The sequence below is a fragment of the Medicago truncatula genome, chromosome 8 (assembly GCF_003473485.1).
Source record: "Medicago truncatula cultivar Jemalong A17 chromosome 8, MtrunA17r5.0-ANR, whole genome shotgun sequence".
NCBI classification, from domain to species: Eukaryota; Viridiplantae; Streptophyta; class Magnoliopsida; order Fabales; family Fabaceae; genus Medicago; species Medicago truncatula.
The window spans coordinates 21,110,072-21,124,899 of NC_053049.1; the positions used below are offsets into that span (position 1 = coordinate 21,110,072).

The following is a 14,828-nucleotide window of genomic DNA, read 5'->3' on the forward strand; positions in this document are numbered from 1 at the left end:
AGTAGACAGAGAGAATGCAAAGGAAGACGAAGGGAGGATAAAAGAAAAGTGGGAGACAATGGATAATAGTGTAAAATTCATATATTTTTGTCAATTCAAGTGTAACTCGAGGTGTAACAAGAAAAAATCAAACATCATAATTTCTTTTGCTAGTTTTAATTATTCAAATAAAAAATACAAAGATATAATTATAGAAGTTCAAACCTTACTGAAGTTTTTAATATCATGAGTATTTCCAATAAAAAAATATCAAAGAAAATCAAAAAGTGATCAAACGCTGTTAATTCAAAAAGTTATTTTATATATAAATATATAAATATATAAATATATAAATATATATATATATATATATATAAATATATGTAATATTTTACACTACACTGTTGCATGGTGAACATCATCTCAACTGTTATTGCTCACTAAAAAATTATCAACATGATCTGATACACTTGCTAGATCGAATGGTGTTAATTCAAAAAGAGAAATGAAAATAACAAAATTGTTCATTAGTACATCATAAACATAAAACAGCATTTTCTTATAGTTACTTCCCTTATCATATTTTAATTTTGTACTCTAGTTAACACTGCTAGGTCAAACAATCAAAAGATAACTTTCAAAATACATATACATATACATATACTTCCAAAATACATATACATATACATATATACTGTCAAAAGACAACTTTCACAACACATGAAGAATTCCTAAGCTAGAAGCAGGCCTAACTAATGCACCAAGGAGAAACAATAGACTCTGCACACTTGGTTACGCAAAGAGCTATATTCCATTATTGTGGTTGTAACACACCATTAATAGTAAGAAAATTGCCTGTTTTGTCCAAAGGCTGAATGGAGGGTCTATCATGATATTCAACACATGCATTTCACATTTCACAATCCACCTACATTTGCAACGACTGAGATAAAATACAAAGAACCAATCCAAGCAGAAAGCACAAAGGATGTATAACCAAGTAGAAATCACCTTGAAGCCGGTGCACTCAGAAATATCCACTTAGGAGAACCAATTTATTCATATGCACATCATCAAATAACAAAGGCTATAGAAAAGCTCCGCGATTAAAAACCGCCATTAGGACAATAAGAGACCACCCAAGCTGTCCAAAACAGATTACAGATACAGGCAGGTCAAACCATAAGGGAATATCTACTCCACTGACAAAGCTACAAATTTGGGACAGAAGATTCGTATTCTTATATAACTAGAAAAGACGGCAGACTACCAACCAGAACATAACACCAACCAAGCTGTCTAGAATTTCATATCCTCATCGCGGGCAAAATCATATCCTTGTATGCTTCAGTATTCACGCTCCTGATGGCAAAACACATATATCCAATACTAGCACGAGACATTTTAAAGGAAAATTATCCCTAACACTGTAACATAACTGATCGTATCACACGGCTGAATGGATAGTATGTTAACCTCCGGTTTCCACAGGTCACTGCACACCACATTTCATAGTCCGTCTCCCCTGTAACACCCACACAATCCAAAAGAACTGAAAAAAGATACTAAGTATCAGACAAAGACTAAAATGTCGACTTTTATTGCTATACATGTAAATTTGAAAGGTGATGCTGTTTTTTTTTTTTTTTTTGCAGTATGGCAATAAAAGTCAGAACCAAATCAAACCTTGGATTAAAAAAAATCAGTAAAGAACTAGCGTACAAAACATGAAGGCCAAAAAAAGAAAGATAACACCAAAAAGAATAAAAAATAATCAAAACAAAGAGAAACAAAACCAGAAGGAATCACTTGTTCTTAAATTACCTTCCCTGCAACACGGGAAAATAAAAAATCAAGAAAAACATGCTTCCAAAAATATTGAAACCAGAAGATTTTGGAAGAGATCACCAAATCAAAACTCGAGGGTTTTATGCTACGAAGAAAGAACATATTTGTTTTACAAACCACGCTGCAGAAAAACACAATTCAATTCTAGTGTTTTGCAAACAAATCCTAAAAATAAAAATAATAATGAACCAAAACTGAAGAATTCTATATTTTGCAATCAAATCCTGAAAATAAAAATAATAAAAAACAACAGGATAGCTCGAAACAAAATCATGCAAAATAACCAGACAAGAATCAGAATGACAATTAACTAACAATTCATTATTTGTGATGATCATTAAAATAAGTACAGCAACCACTAAGACCAACACCAGCAAGAACTAAATCAAACCACAACATCAAGAGACAAAACTAACCAGAAGGAATACTCAACATTAATAGATCACCTCTCTTGGAGCACCAAAAAGGAAAATAAGAAATCAAGAAATATGTACTCTCACAATCCAATCTGCAGCATGTCTTAAGAACAAAGCCCAAAACTTAAAAAGTAAAGGAACGACTTTGATATATCTGGACTAGTGTATCTCCAAACGTTGTAGATATCCAAACTTTAGCCCTCTGCAAAACAGAGGTGTATCTCTTGATTATCCAAGAAAGATGGACAGAATCATAAATATTGTTGAAGCTCTCCTAATATTTAGTTTAATAATTCTAAACAATGACACATTACAATGCCAAAGGACACCTATTTTCCAGAATAAGTACATTCAAGGCAAGAAAATGAACCGTAAAATCCAAGGGTCTGCATGTTCGTAATATTAAGGTTCGCTGCAGCTTTAAAATCACAGTATATCATATCCACTGCAACAAGAGCTGAGAAAATTTCACAACAAAAAACCCCAGTTACAAACACAAGGAACGAGAAAACTAAATCCACGAAAAAGACAAGGAAACGTGAAGAAATCATTGTCAAAGTAGAGATAACCAAATGAAAGCTTAACAACGGCAGCCAATTGCAGATTCTTGTGCTCCATTGAGGTCCCCCTTAAACCAAGTCCTTGCTCCAATTGCAGAATCTGTTAGGCTTTTGGAGACAAAATTCTTATCCATATTTATATATACCACGAAACGCTGGAAAATAGAAAACGAATTATTATAGTAGAATTCTTATATGCTTCATGCTCTCCTGAGACAGAACCGCAAAAACTGACACTTGCAACAAAGTCCTTGCTCCAATTGCAGAATCTGTGAGGAATACCCCATTTTGGAGTGAATATTTTTATTCTTGTTTATATATAACCACAAACAGCAGAAAAATAGAAAAAAATTATAGCAGAGGAAGGGACAAATCAACAAATTAAAGTGCCAAATCAGTCCAGAATTCAACAAATTAAAGTGCCAAACCAGTCCAGAATTCTTATATGCCTCATACTTACTCCTGATACAGATCAACAAAAACTTGACACTTGCAAGAAACCATCAGAGGACTCCGCTAGAAAATTTACCATTTTAAATCCCAAGGCTGAATGGAACCTTGCTTCCTGCCACATTTGTAGGTTTCTCCTCCGTATACACACATAAAACTCAAATACAGAGGAGTCCTTGGGCCACTGTAATGAAGAGGACATCTTCATAAATTACAAATATCAATGAAAACTACGTTGATCATAGAAACAAGATAAGTAGAACAAACAAAAGGCCAGAGACACTCATCTCCGCCAATTTCTCCCTAAGTTCAGATCGCCAAATTAATCCTAGCAACAGCCGAAAACATAAATCATGTATCCTTGTTAATTAGTTGATCGCCAAATACCACAACTTATACCATCCCACATTACATTCATAGGCTATCGCAGAACTTCTTATTCTCGCCATAGCTTTTGCAGTCCCATCCCCCTATAACAGACACATGGAACTTAAGGAATCAAGAAAACTAAATTCCTAAGAGACACCCGTGACGAATTAGTATTTAGAGTGGAGATCACCAAGTGGAAGTATACCGAATAGTCAGAATTAAGTCACAGCTAATTGCAGATTTCTGCTCCATGTGCAACAACATAAATTTATGATTCCTTGCTGTGACAAAGATATACAGATTTGGGGGAAAAGATTCTTATTCTCATATATCACAGATAACAAAAAGAATGGCAGATTTCGAGAACAAATAAACTCCAAACCAGGCGGTTCAGAATAAATAGTATGTTAACCTTTGGCTTCCACAGATCACAGCACACCAAATATTCATAGTCTGTTCAAAAGAACCAAGGGAAGTTGAAGAGTCTCAAACAAAGACAGTTATCTTCAATTTCTCCACTTTCCAGATACTATTGAAAAGGTGCAGTGTGATTGAGAAAGAAGTTAACATTTGTGGTACACCAAACCCATGTAACACTAACCCCGTTAACACCAGATGAAAATGTACAGAAAATTATGCTGTAACAAATAGGTTGCAACAAAAAGAACTAAGAGAGAAAGAATAGCAGCCTGATTCCTCTAATCAAGTTGAAGATCAGCAGCATAACAAAGAGCGGCCCCATCAAGCTATCCCAGCATCTCTAGAATGGCATAAACTTTGCACCGTTGAAAAAGTAGTATTGATAGCAACAACTTCTAAGGGTGACCTTCTCAATTGAACATCAATAAAAATCGGCAAAAAAGAAAGCAACCAAATTGAATGTTACTGTCATTTAACACACAACATTGCATCAAAACAACATATTTTCAATTTAACATGTATGAAAATAAAAGTCAGAACCAAATCATTTACTGTTTATACAACTTTGCACTTTACTGTTTATACAAATGATTTGTTAGAGAAATTCAAGTTTGTTTTTTTATTTATATCAAACTGTTTCTTCCTATGTGTGTTATTGAATGAACTATGAAGGAGTTGCCTCAACATGTTGAAAATTTTGAGAAAATGCAAGTCATGTTGACTATCCTTGAACTTCTTTTAGCAAGTCTTTTTTAAGCACATCCTTTCTGTTCTTGTTTTGAACAAAGTAGGTATAAAAAAAAAATTAAGAGAGAACCTCAAAACAAAATCTGGCTAAACCACAACAACTTCAAACACAAATCTAAAAACATGAGTGAGTGTCTAAAGCTCAGACCAAATCCTAGCAATGCATCAAACTTCCTAACCTTCGCACTAGAAACGTACCAAAATTCAATATGTGGACTAATGCTTCCGCAATTTCCGAAGTTCTTTGTCCACTGCATTGTCTATTTCTCGAATGCAGCTACGAAGCTTAATCCACCGCGTCATGGGTAATGAGATACCTGAACAAGAGTAAAATTTCATTGCAAATTCTTCATTTTTGTTTTCATTGCAAATGAAGAATTTGCAATGAAATTTTATACTTGTTTTCAGGTATCTCATTACCCATGACGCAGTGGATTAAGCTTCGTAGCTGCATTCGAGAAATAGCAGTGGACAAAGAACTTAGGAAATTGCGGAAGCATTAGTCCACATATTGAATTTTGGTACGTTTCTAGTGCGAAGGTTAGGAAGTTTGATGCATTGCTAGGATTCGGTCTGAGCTTTAGGCACTCACTCATGTTTTTAGATTTGTGTTTGAAGTTGTTGTGGTTTAGCCAGATTTTGTTTTGAGGTTCTCTCTTAATTTTTTTTTTACCTACTTTGTTCAAAACAAGAACAGGAAGGATGTGCTTAAAAAAGACTTGCTAAAAGAAGTTCAAGGATAGTCAACATGACTTGCATTTTCTCAAAATTTTCAACATGTTGAGGCAACTCCTTCATAATTCATTCAATAACACACATAGGAAGAAACAGTTTGATATAAATAAAAAAACAACCTTGAATTTCTCTAACAAATCATTTGTATAAACAGTAAAGTGCAAAGTTGTGTGTTAAAATAGAAAAGGATTATAGCAGAGGAAGGGACAAATCAACAAATTAAAGTGCCAAACCAGTCCAGAATTCAACAAATTAAAGTGCCAAACCAGTCCAGAATTCTTATATGCTTCATACTCACTCCTGATACAGATCAACAAAAACTTGACACTTGCAAGAAACCATCAGAGGACACCGCTAGAAATTACCATTTTTATCCCAAGGCTGAATGGAACCTCGCTTCTTGCCACATTTATAGGTTTCTCCTTCGTATCACACACATAAAACTCAAATACAGAGGAGTCCTTGGGCCACTGTAATGAAGAGGACATCTTCATAAATTACAAATATCAATGAAAACTACGTTGATCATAGAAACAAGATAAGTAGTACAAACAAAAGGACAGAGACACTCATCTCCGCCAATTTCTCCCTAAGTTTAGATCGCCAAATAAATCCTAGCAACAGTTGAAAACATAAATCATGTTGTTAATTAGTTGACAGAAGATAAGTAGTACAAATGGAGGCACTCAACTCCACCAATTTCTCGCTAAATTCAGATTGCCAAATCAATCCTAGCAATAGACGAAAACGTATATCAAATCATGTATTAATTAGTTGACAGAAGTTAAGTAGTACAAAAGATAGAGGCACTCATCTCCACCAATTTCTCCCCAAGTCCAGATTGCCAAATCAATCCTAGCAACAGTTGAAATTTTATGTCAAGTCACGTATTCTTGTTAATTACGTATATCAAATCATTTATCCTTGTTAATTAGTTGACAGAAGATAAGTAGTACAAAGGAAAGAGGCACTAATCACCAATTTCTCCCTATGTTCAGATTGGCAACTCAATCCTATCAACAGTCGAAAGTCTATATCAAATCAAATATCCTTTTTATAAGTAAGTAGCACAAACCAATTTCTCCATTTCAGAAGGAAAACTTAAAAGTGAAATGTGATTGGAGACTTCTGTTGCACTTCAAACCTATGTAACACTTAACCATGACAAACAGACGGAAGATAGTTTAAATCTCCAAACCAAGCCGTTGTTAGACATATCAGAACTCCAGCTATGTTTCCAAGTTCCACAAAACATAACTGTTACCTATTACTCAAACCTTAAACACAAAACAACATCTGTTGACGATTAATAATACTTGCTGTAACAGAGAAATTAGAGAACAATCAATTATAACCCAAACAAACTAAACAATCAGATCATTACATAAGAACTGCAAACATCAGTCTACCAAAGAATCAACCAGAAAAGAATAACATGAGGATCAAACAAGAGAATGATAGATAGAATCGTAAGAAATCATACATAGATTATTGCTCCTGCAACACCAAAGAGTAACGAATCAAGAAATATTCACTCTCAGAGTAGTTAAAGAAATATTGAAAACAAATAGATTATGATAGATATCACCAAATAAATACACTAGGCTCTATGCTGCGAAGGAAGTCATCGGTTTGACAAACCGTGCTGCAGACAAAAATGTTCAAAATTCAATGTTTATAAATACACTAGGCTCTATGCCTTGCTATCAAATCCCAGAAAAAATTAAAATAATAAAGGACTCATTAAAGAAAAATCGTTTATCTATCAGAAGCCGTTCCCCTGTTCTTGTCCATTACATCAAGTCTCCTAGATTTTAAGACTTCCCTGCTCACAGTACAACGGATAAACGGATCTTCGATTATCAAAGGAAGACTTATATCGAAAAATAACACAAATAGAAAGAAAGAAAAGAAAAAGAAAAAGAAAAGAAAAACATGAGAGTGTGAAATATATGCTCTCAGGAGCATTGAATTTACTAGATAAAGATCACCACAAAAATACTCAAGGCTCCATGCTCAGAAGGAGGTTCTTACTTAGACACACCAAGCTGCAGAAAAAGCATGTTCACAGTTCAATTCTTCTCATAATCAATAGCTTGAAATTAAAAACAATAAAGTGAATCACTGAAGAAATTCGATTTATCTATTTGAAGCCATTCTCCGTTCATATCCTTTGTGTCAAGAATCGTAAAATGTTTCTAGTTTTCAAGAATTCTGCCACTTGCTGCAAAATGGTTAAACATATATCTCCATCATCTAATTATGAAAAACTAGAACCAATAGTTCAAAAATAAACATATAACTCTTGAAAAAAACGATCCATAAAAGAAGAGAGAAAACTGTGAAATTCTTGATATCTACATTCCAAAAAAGGATATCGAAACACCAATCCATAAAGATCAAAAACCCAAGCGAAAGGATAAATTCCAGACTCCTGCACTGAGGCTCCTGATACAAAAACATAAAAACTGCAACACTAGCAGGGCACACCATCAGAGCATAACTATCCCATCCCAACACAAATCAACATGCATGAAAAAAATAACCAATTTTTAGTCGCAAGGTTGAATGAAAAGTAAGAGGTATGACCAGCTTTATTCCAATACTAAACAAAAGTAAGAAAACCTAAATGAGATTCCATCAGACAGTCTCAATTTCTCCAGCATTGTGTAAACTATCACACTGTCAGATTACATCAAAAACCAAAATGTAATGAATCAGCAGTATGATGGTGTTAGAAAAACTAAAGCTGAACTTCTCAGATATAAACAAGAGGAAGATCAATAGAACCAGAGTATGTTCACCGATCACTTCTCCTGCAACACGGAAGAGTAAATAACAAAAAAAGAAAAAAGAAAAAAGATATAGGATGTCGATAAAAAATTTATAAAATGAAAAGAATTTAATAGAGATCACCAAATAAAAATGCTAGGCTCCATGCCATGAAGACGGTTATTAGTGTGACAAACCATATGCTGCAGGAAAATATGTTCAAAATTCAAATGGTACGTCTTGCAATTGAATGCCAGAAATTAAAATAATAAAGAATTGCTCAATAAAGAAATTTAATATTTATCTATCTGGAGCTGTTGTTCTTTCAAGGTGTATAAAAACTTTCTAGATAATGCAGACTTCACAGCTCACTGCAAGATGGATAGCATCGCCAGATTATCAAATGAAGAATTATATCCCAAAAAGTACAGAGACAAGTTTTGATAACCAATTTGTAAACAAAGAGTCAAGAGAAGTGTTAAAATTCATGATATCTATAATCTGAGGGGACCATATAATAAGCGAGTCCCTAATGCTCATGTTGCTAGCAGGAGAACCCTGAAATCAAGCAATCATGGAGCAGAACAATACAGCCAACAGGTTAAGAAAACAAGAAACGAAAGAAAGTTTTTGAACAAGAATAAACAAACTTCAGAATTAAAAAATCGAAATCATCTCTCGTGTAACGCCAAAAAGTAAATTAACAATTTAACAATCCAAAAGTTACCAAATGTATGTCTCGATTATCCAATGAAGTTTATATTCAATAATCCAAAAATTACAGAAATAATTCTTGATAACGGATTGTAAAAGAAGATTGAAGAGAAGTATAACCCTAAGATCTCGCTCATAGGAAAACCTGAAATTAAGCAATCAAGGAGAAAACAATATGGCTAATGGATCAAGAAACGAAAGAAAGTAGAAAGAAGATCATGAAAACTCTAGACTCAAGACATCAAAATCATACATGCTCTCCAACAACACTAAAGATTGAACAAAAAGAGGCTCCATGCTATGAATGAAGGAGATCATTATTTTGACAAACCACACTGCAGAAAATCAATTTTAAAAATTAACAAATAATGGCTCATTGAAGAAGAGCGTTCTCCTTACTTATCAATTGAATCAAGAATACCTTGACTTTAGCTGCAAAATCAACAAAATCAATAAAGATTTAAACATAAAGGATTTACTACATATTACCATATTAAGAGTTGAGGTTCTATGCTATGAATGAGGTTATTATTTGGACAAAACAATCTGAAAAAGAAAGTTCATGATCCAATTTTTACGTATCGCACATGAACCCATAAATGAAAAAGAATACAAAATTAGAGGAAGAAAGATAGAACCAGAAGAAATCGTGTTTTCATAGGTTATTTCTCCTGAAAAACCAAAGAGATCACCGAATCAAAAAATATTAACGGATTTAATATTATACATAAAAAACAATGAAGAAATTTTGAAAAGAAAAATTTAACAGACATCACCAAATCCCCGCTTAGTTTGACAAACCACCACGCTGCATAATTTGTATGCCTTCCAATCAAATCAAAATAAAATTATTAAGAACTTATTAAAGAAATTTGATTTATCTAGCTGGAGCCGTTTTTGTCCCTTGTATCAAGAGGTTTCACTGCAAAACCCATAAATGATCTCTCGATTATCAAATAAAGAATTAATTAATTATATAAAAATCTTGAGAAAATAATAATTATCAAATGAATTTTAAGAAATTTTTTTGTAAAGAAGAGAAGTGTGATTGTGTGAAATTCTTGATTCTTGATATCTACAATCTGTTAAAAGTATATCCTTACGATCCCGATTATAACAAACCTTGAAATTAAGCAATCACAGAGCAAAGAATTAAGAAAGTAAAACACCAAATCAAGAAATCAAAATTTCATTCTCCAAATCAACAAAGAAAGATATAACCAAATCAAATGTCCAGGCTCCATGTTATTCGTATGATGACAAACCACGCGCATAAATACAAATCATTGAAGAAATTTGATTCCGCTCTCTGTTCTTATCTGTTGAATCAAGAATCTCAAAAACGTTCACCTTGCTGCAAAACCATGAACACATCTCAAAACGTTCACCTTGCTGCAAAACCATGAACACCTATCTACATTATCTAATTATTATGGAGAGCTGTATCCAATAATCAAATAATGAATCAAATAATTATTGATAACCGATGATCCATTGAGCAAGCGATTTCTTTGTTCTCCGTTCTCATATGAATAGCAAAACGATCCAGATTCCAAACTTAAGATCGCTGCAAACGGATAAACACATATAGATATTATTTGATTATAAATAATCATATCCAATAATCAAATAATTAATCAAATAATTCATGATAACCGATTATCCATAAACTACAGATGGATAGAGCGATTTTGGCATTCTTTGTTGTCATGTGAATAGCAAAACGATACAGATTCCAAACTTAAGATCACTGCATAATGGATAAACACATATCGATATTATCCAATTATGACGAACTATATCCAATAATCAAATAATAATTGATAACCGATGATCCCAGGGATAGGTCGAGCATTGAGCGATTTTGGCGTTCTTCGTTTTCATATCCAGATTCCAAACGTACGATCGCTGCAAAACCGATAAACACATGTATCGATTTATTCAATTATGAAGAACTACATCCAATAATTCAAAAACTATACAAATAATTCTCGATAAACGATGATCCATAAAAGAAGTGTGAAATTCTTCATATCTATGCAATCCGATAAACGCAAATCCATATCGATCGATCAAAGAAATCTGAACAACGAACATGCAAAACTTTAGAATCGAGAAATCAAAATCATGAATCAAATTGAACAGAAAAGAAGAGGAAGAAGAAAGAAAGGAGAGAAAGAGAGAACAAACGAGAGGAGCGTAAAACGCTCTGTTTCGATGCACTTTGGAAAGAGGGAACTTGTGAGGTTTATATAGTGCGTAGGGTCAGGTTTGACGGCTACGATAACGCGTGTGGTGGAAACTTGGACGGTTATGATTGAACTAAAATAAAACGGTTGACGCGTTCTCTTTCTAAATAAGGCGGTGTGAATTGTGTCTAACACGCTGGATGAAAGTCGTTGTTGGTTTGCGTGTATCGACCTAAAACTAAAGCTATCTCTAAGAGCACAAATATCGGCAGTGTCTTTTGGCACATAAGGTCCACGTGTGGCTACTAGTGTCAGGAAAGGAATGGATAATTGCATAACAGTTGGTATCTTTTCTTGGCTACGGTTTCAAATTCTACCACCGTGTCTTAAAGCAATTCTTTCTCTTCCTCACACACATTTTGAAATATATTGTAAGATTAGTGGGACCCATTATAAATTTTGTAAGAATGGTATGGATATTTAGAAGATGTAGTTGAGTGGTTTAAATAATTGAAAAGTGTGAAGTAATATAAAGTATTACTGAGACCCATTTATACCATCCATGTAGAGTGGCATGGATGTGGGTGCTCTAAGAAGTCATTGTTGTTTTCATCATAATGCTGAATCAAACATTCCCTTCTTATTTCTCTATTTTATGTTAAATTCAATTCTAAGGATAAAGTGTACTTCTATATTTAATACTCGCTTTGTTCCTTTCTAAGTGTCTCTTTCAAAGTTAAAAGTTCAACGCAACATTAAATGTTATTTTACAAATATTAACCTTAGTTATTTATTGCGGAGTGAGAAATATATTAAATGAGATATTAAATGAATAAGGTTTCCCCTCGGATTAGTCGATTCTTGATTCGGATAACAAATTTTCAAAAAAAAAAAAGAATAAGGTCATTATAGTAAAAGTAGAACTTATTGCATCAAAAGTAATAACAATAATTGACTATCTTCGTTTATGTAAGATGTCAAAATGTAACAATTAAAAGGGAACGGAGGTAGTATTTTCTTTTAATAATACTCCCTCCGTCCTAAGGTACCGTTTGGCCAAGCTTTTTTTCGGTCTAAAAGCTACTTTAAAACAAAGTTAAAATAAAGCTCTTTAAGAAAAAGGCTAAAGCTGTTTGGTTTCTTTATTTTTTTTTAGTTCTAAAGTTATTTTTGAGTTAAAAGCTGTTTGGCAAAATATTGTACAAAACTTTGAATTTATTATTTTTTGGTGGTGTTTGGGTTCGAACCCGAGACCTTGCATATATTTATGCATTGTCTATAAATAAAAAAAACTTTGAATTCATTATGAATTAACATAATAAATAAAAAAATGTCTAAAATATTTTTTGAAGGGAAAAATTATTTAAAATATAAAAGATATATTTTTACTAATACTATATTTACTCAATGACGTTTATTTTGTGTAACATGAATACAAATTTGTACAATATCTTTTTCAATTATACTCTATAATAAATTTTGTTATAAGAATACCATATTTTTAGTGTTGGTCAAAAAGATAAGAATTTATATTATATAATATTATATTTGTTACATTGTTGGTGTCATTGAAAAAGATATGTTTAGTTTTTTTAATAAGAAAAAGATATGCATAGTTTGTTACAATACAAATGTGTAAATTATATATAAGTATAATTTTTTTAGGCAACTACACTTGTACTTTTAATTAAAATCAAAATTTTATAAAAATAATTATACGCATTACACAACACTAACAAAAATTATACGCATTAGCATAAAAAAAAAAACAGAAAGAGGAACATAAAATATTACTCTAAATGCTAACGTGTGTGTATTTCCGTGGTTGAAGAAAGAGAATAAAAATATTCGGTGTCATTCATTGACAGCGTGAATACAAATATTTGCGAGGTTGTGATGATCAAAAGATATTGAAATTAATATATAAGTGATAAAAAAAATAATAAAATTCCTTAAAAAAATAGATAATAAACTTAAATGGAACCTCATTAAAAAATTAAATGGACCGGTTAAAAAAATAATAATAAAATGGAAGAAAAAAGCATATTGAAAAAATAAAATAAAAGGTTGCCGGCGGGAGTTGAAGAGAGGTGCTTGTGAAATAAATTGGGAAGAAATAGTTTTTTGAAGTAGCATTCAACAACTTTTGGTTAAAGCTCATTCCATTCAATTTTATGCATTCTAAAAAAAGTATTTTTTTCGAAGGTACTTTATTGATATTGTGTTTGACCTAGCTTCTCCTTAAAAACGTAGAAAACTTGAAAAAAAGACAGGCCAAACGGTACCTAAATTATAAGGAAAAAAACTCATTTTCTTTGTTCCAAATTATAAGCAAAAAAGATCAACTTTTATCATATTTAATTATGTTTTTTCAAAAACTTATCTTTTCTAAAAGAAAATTAAATCCAAAGTGCATTCAATTTGCTCTCCTTTTCATTTTCTCTATAATCAACTACCAATGAAAATTGCTTTTACATTTTCGTATGAAATTTATTTCAAAGATGACACAAAAAGCTATGTTACAAACTACTATGTTTTAGTTTTCTTAATAAGTATGATTTTATTTTTTTTTTTGCTTATAATATGGGATGGAGGGAGTACATAAATATCTCAATAATAATAAAGCATATTATCATGGTTAGTTATCATTAAAAACCTTAAGTGCAACCTTATTATCTCAAAACTATTCTCATATTTTTTGTTGATCTTGTCTAATCTCATTTGATTTAATATCAAATTTCACTTTTCGTTCCTTCATTTGATATTTGAGATATGATAAATAACAATATCAAACTTCACCTTTCAGTCCTTCGTTTGATATTTGTTATTAAGCTTAAAAATGATGAGATTAGATTATAAAAAGAATTAAAATAAAATAGATTCTAAATTTGGGTTGAGTAGGATTCAATCATTTGATTAGTTCAACAATCTCAAGACTAGAATAGTTTACTCACTCATGATCATAGTAGACAAGGGATTAAAATATAAATACATGAAATATAAAGGCATGAAAATAAATAACTGAAAATGTAAAGTGCAGAGAAAATAAAAAACAAAAATGCAAAGAGTTAGAACAATAAAATGTAGAAAATTAAGAACAAAAAAGCTTAAAACAATGTAAAACTTCGGTTTCAATATAGAGTAAACAGGCATTCCAATATGAAAATTCTTTTTTTAACATCAGTTATTTTCTAAAACCACATGAAAAATACCTAAATATCCCTAGCGATAGTTAACTATCATTGAACAAAATTGGTGGTACTTAACTACTGCTACGATCAAAACCAGCGGTAGTAAACTACCGCTGCGACTTTCCCCCTAAAACCAGTACAACCCACACCCTACCTCCTATTCATCCATCCCATCGTATCACCATACTTAAAAATCTCCCCAAATTTTCCCCCCAAATCTTAGTTTCAAATCATTGGGGAAGGTTTGTGCACACGTTTGACGTCAAAAAACATGTAATGCATCATTTTTCTGCCATTTTTTTTTCTTCTGACATGCAACGTAGCGGTAGTTAACTACCTCTGAGATTAGAACGCAGCTGCTGCTAACTATTGTCAACTACCATGGGGACTTTGAATTTTCGCAACAGAAAATTTAGGCAGTGCTCACTACCTAATTTT

The 14,828-nt window shown here is 32.3% G+C and overlaps 1 long non-coding RNA gene across 8 annotated transcripts; it reads right to left on the reverse strand.

Annotated features, from left to right (window-relative positions):
* Positions 1-485: 485 nt before the first annotated feature.
* Positions 486-11,267, reverse strand: LOC112417164 (uncharacterized). Of its 8 annotated transcripts, none has more exons than XR_005643510.1 (3): positions 3,828-11,267; positions 2,244-3,723; positions 486-1,531 (listed from the first exon to the last, which is right to left on the reverse strand). It is a non-coding gene; the product is annotated as an uncharacterized lncRNA (long non-coding RNA). The 8 variants fall into 8 exon arrangements; XR_005643509.1 differs by having other exon boundaries at positions 2,244-10,360; positions 10,399-11,266; XR_005643507.1 differs by having other exon boundaries at positions 2,244-2,700; positions 2,813-5,136.
* Positions 11,268-14,828: the final 3,561 nt, after the last annotated feature.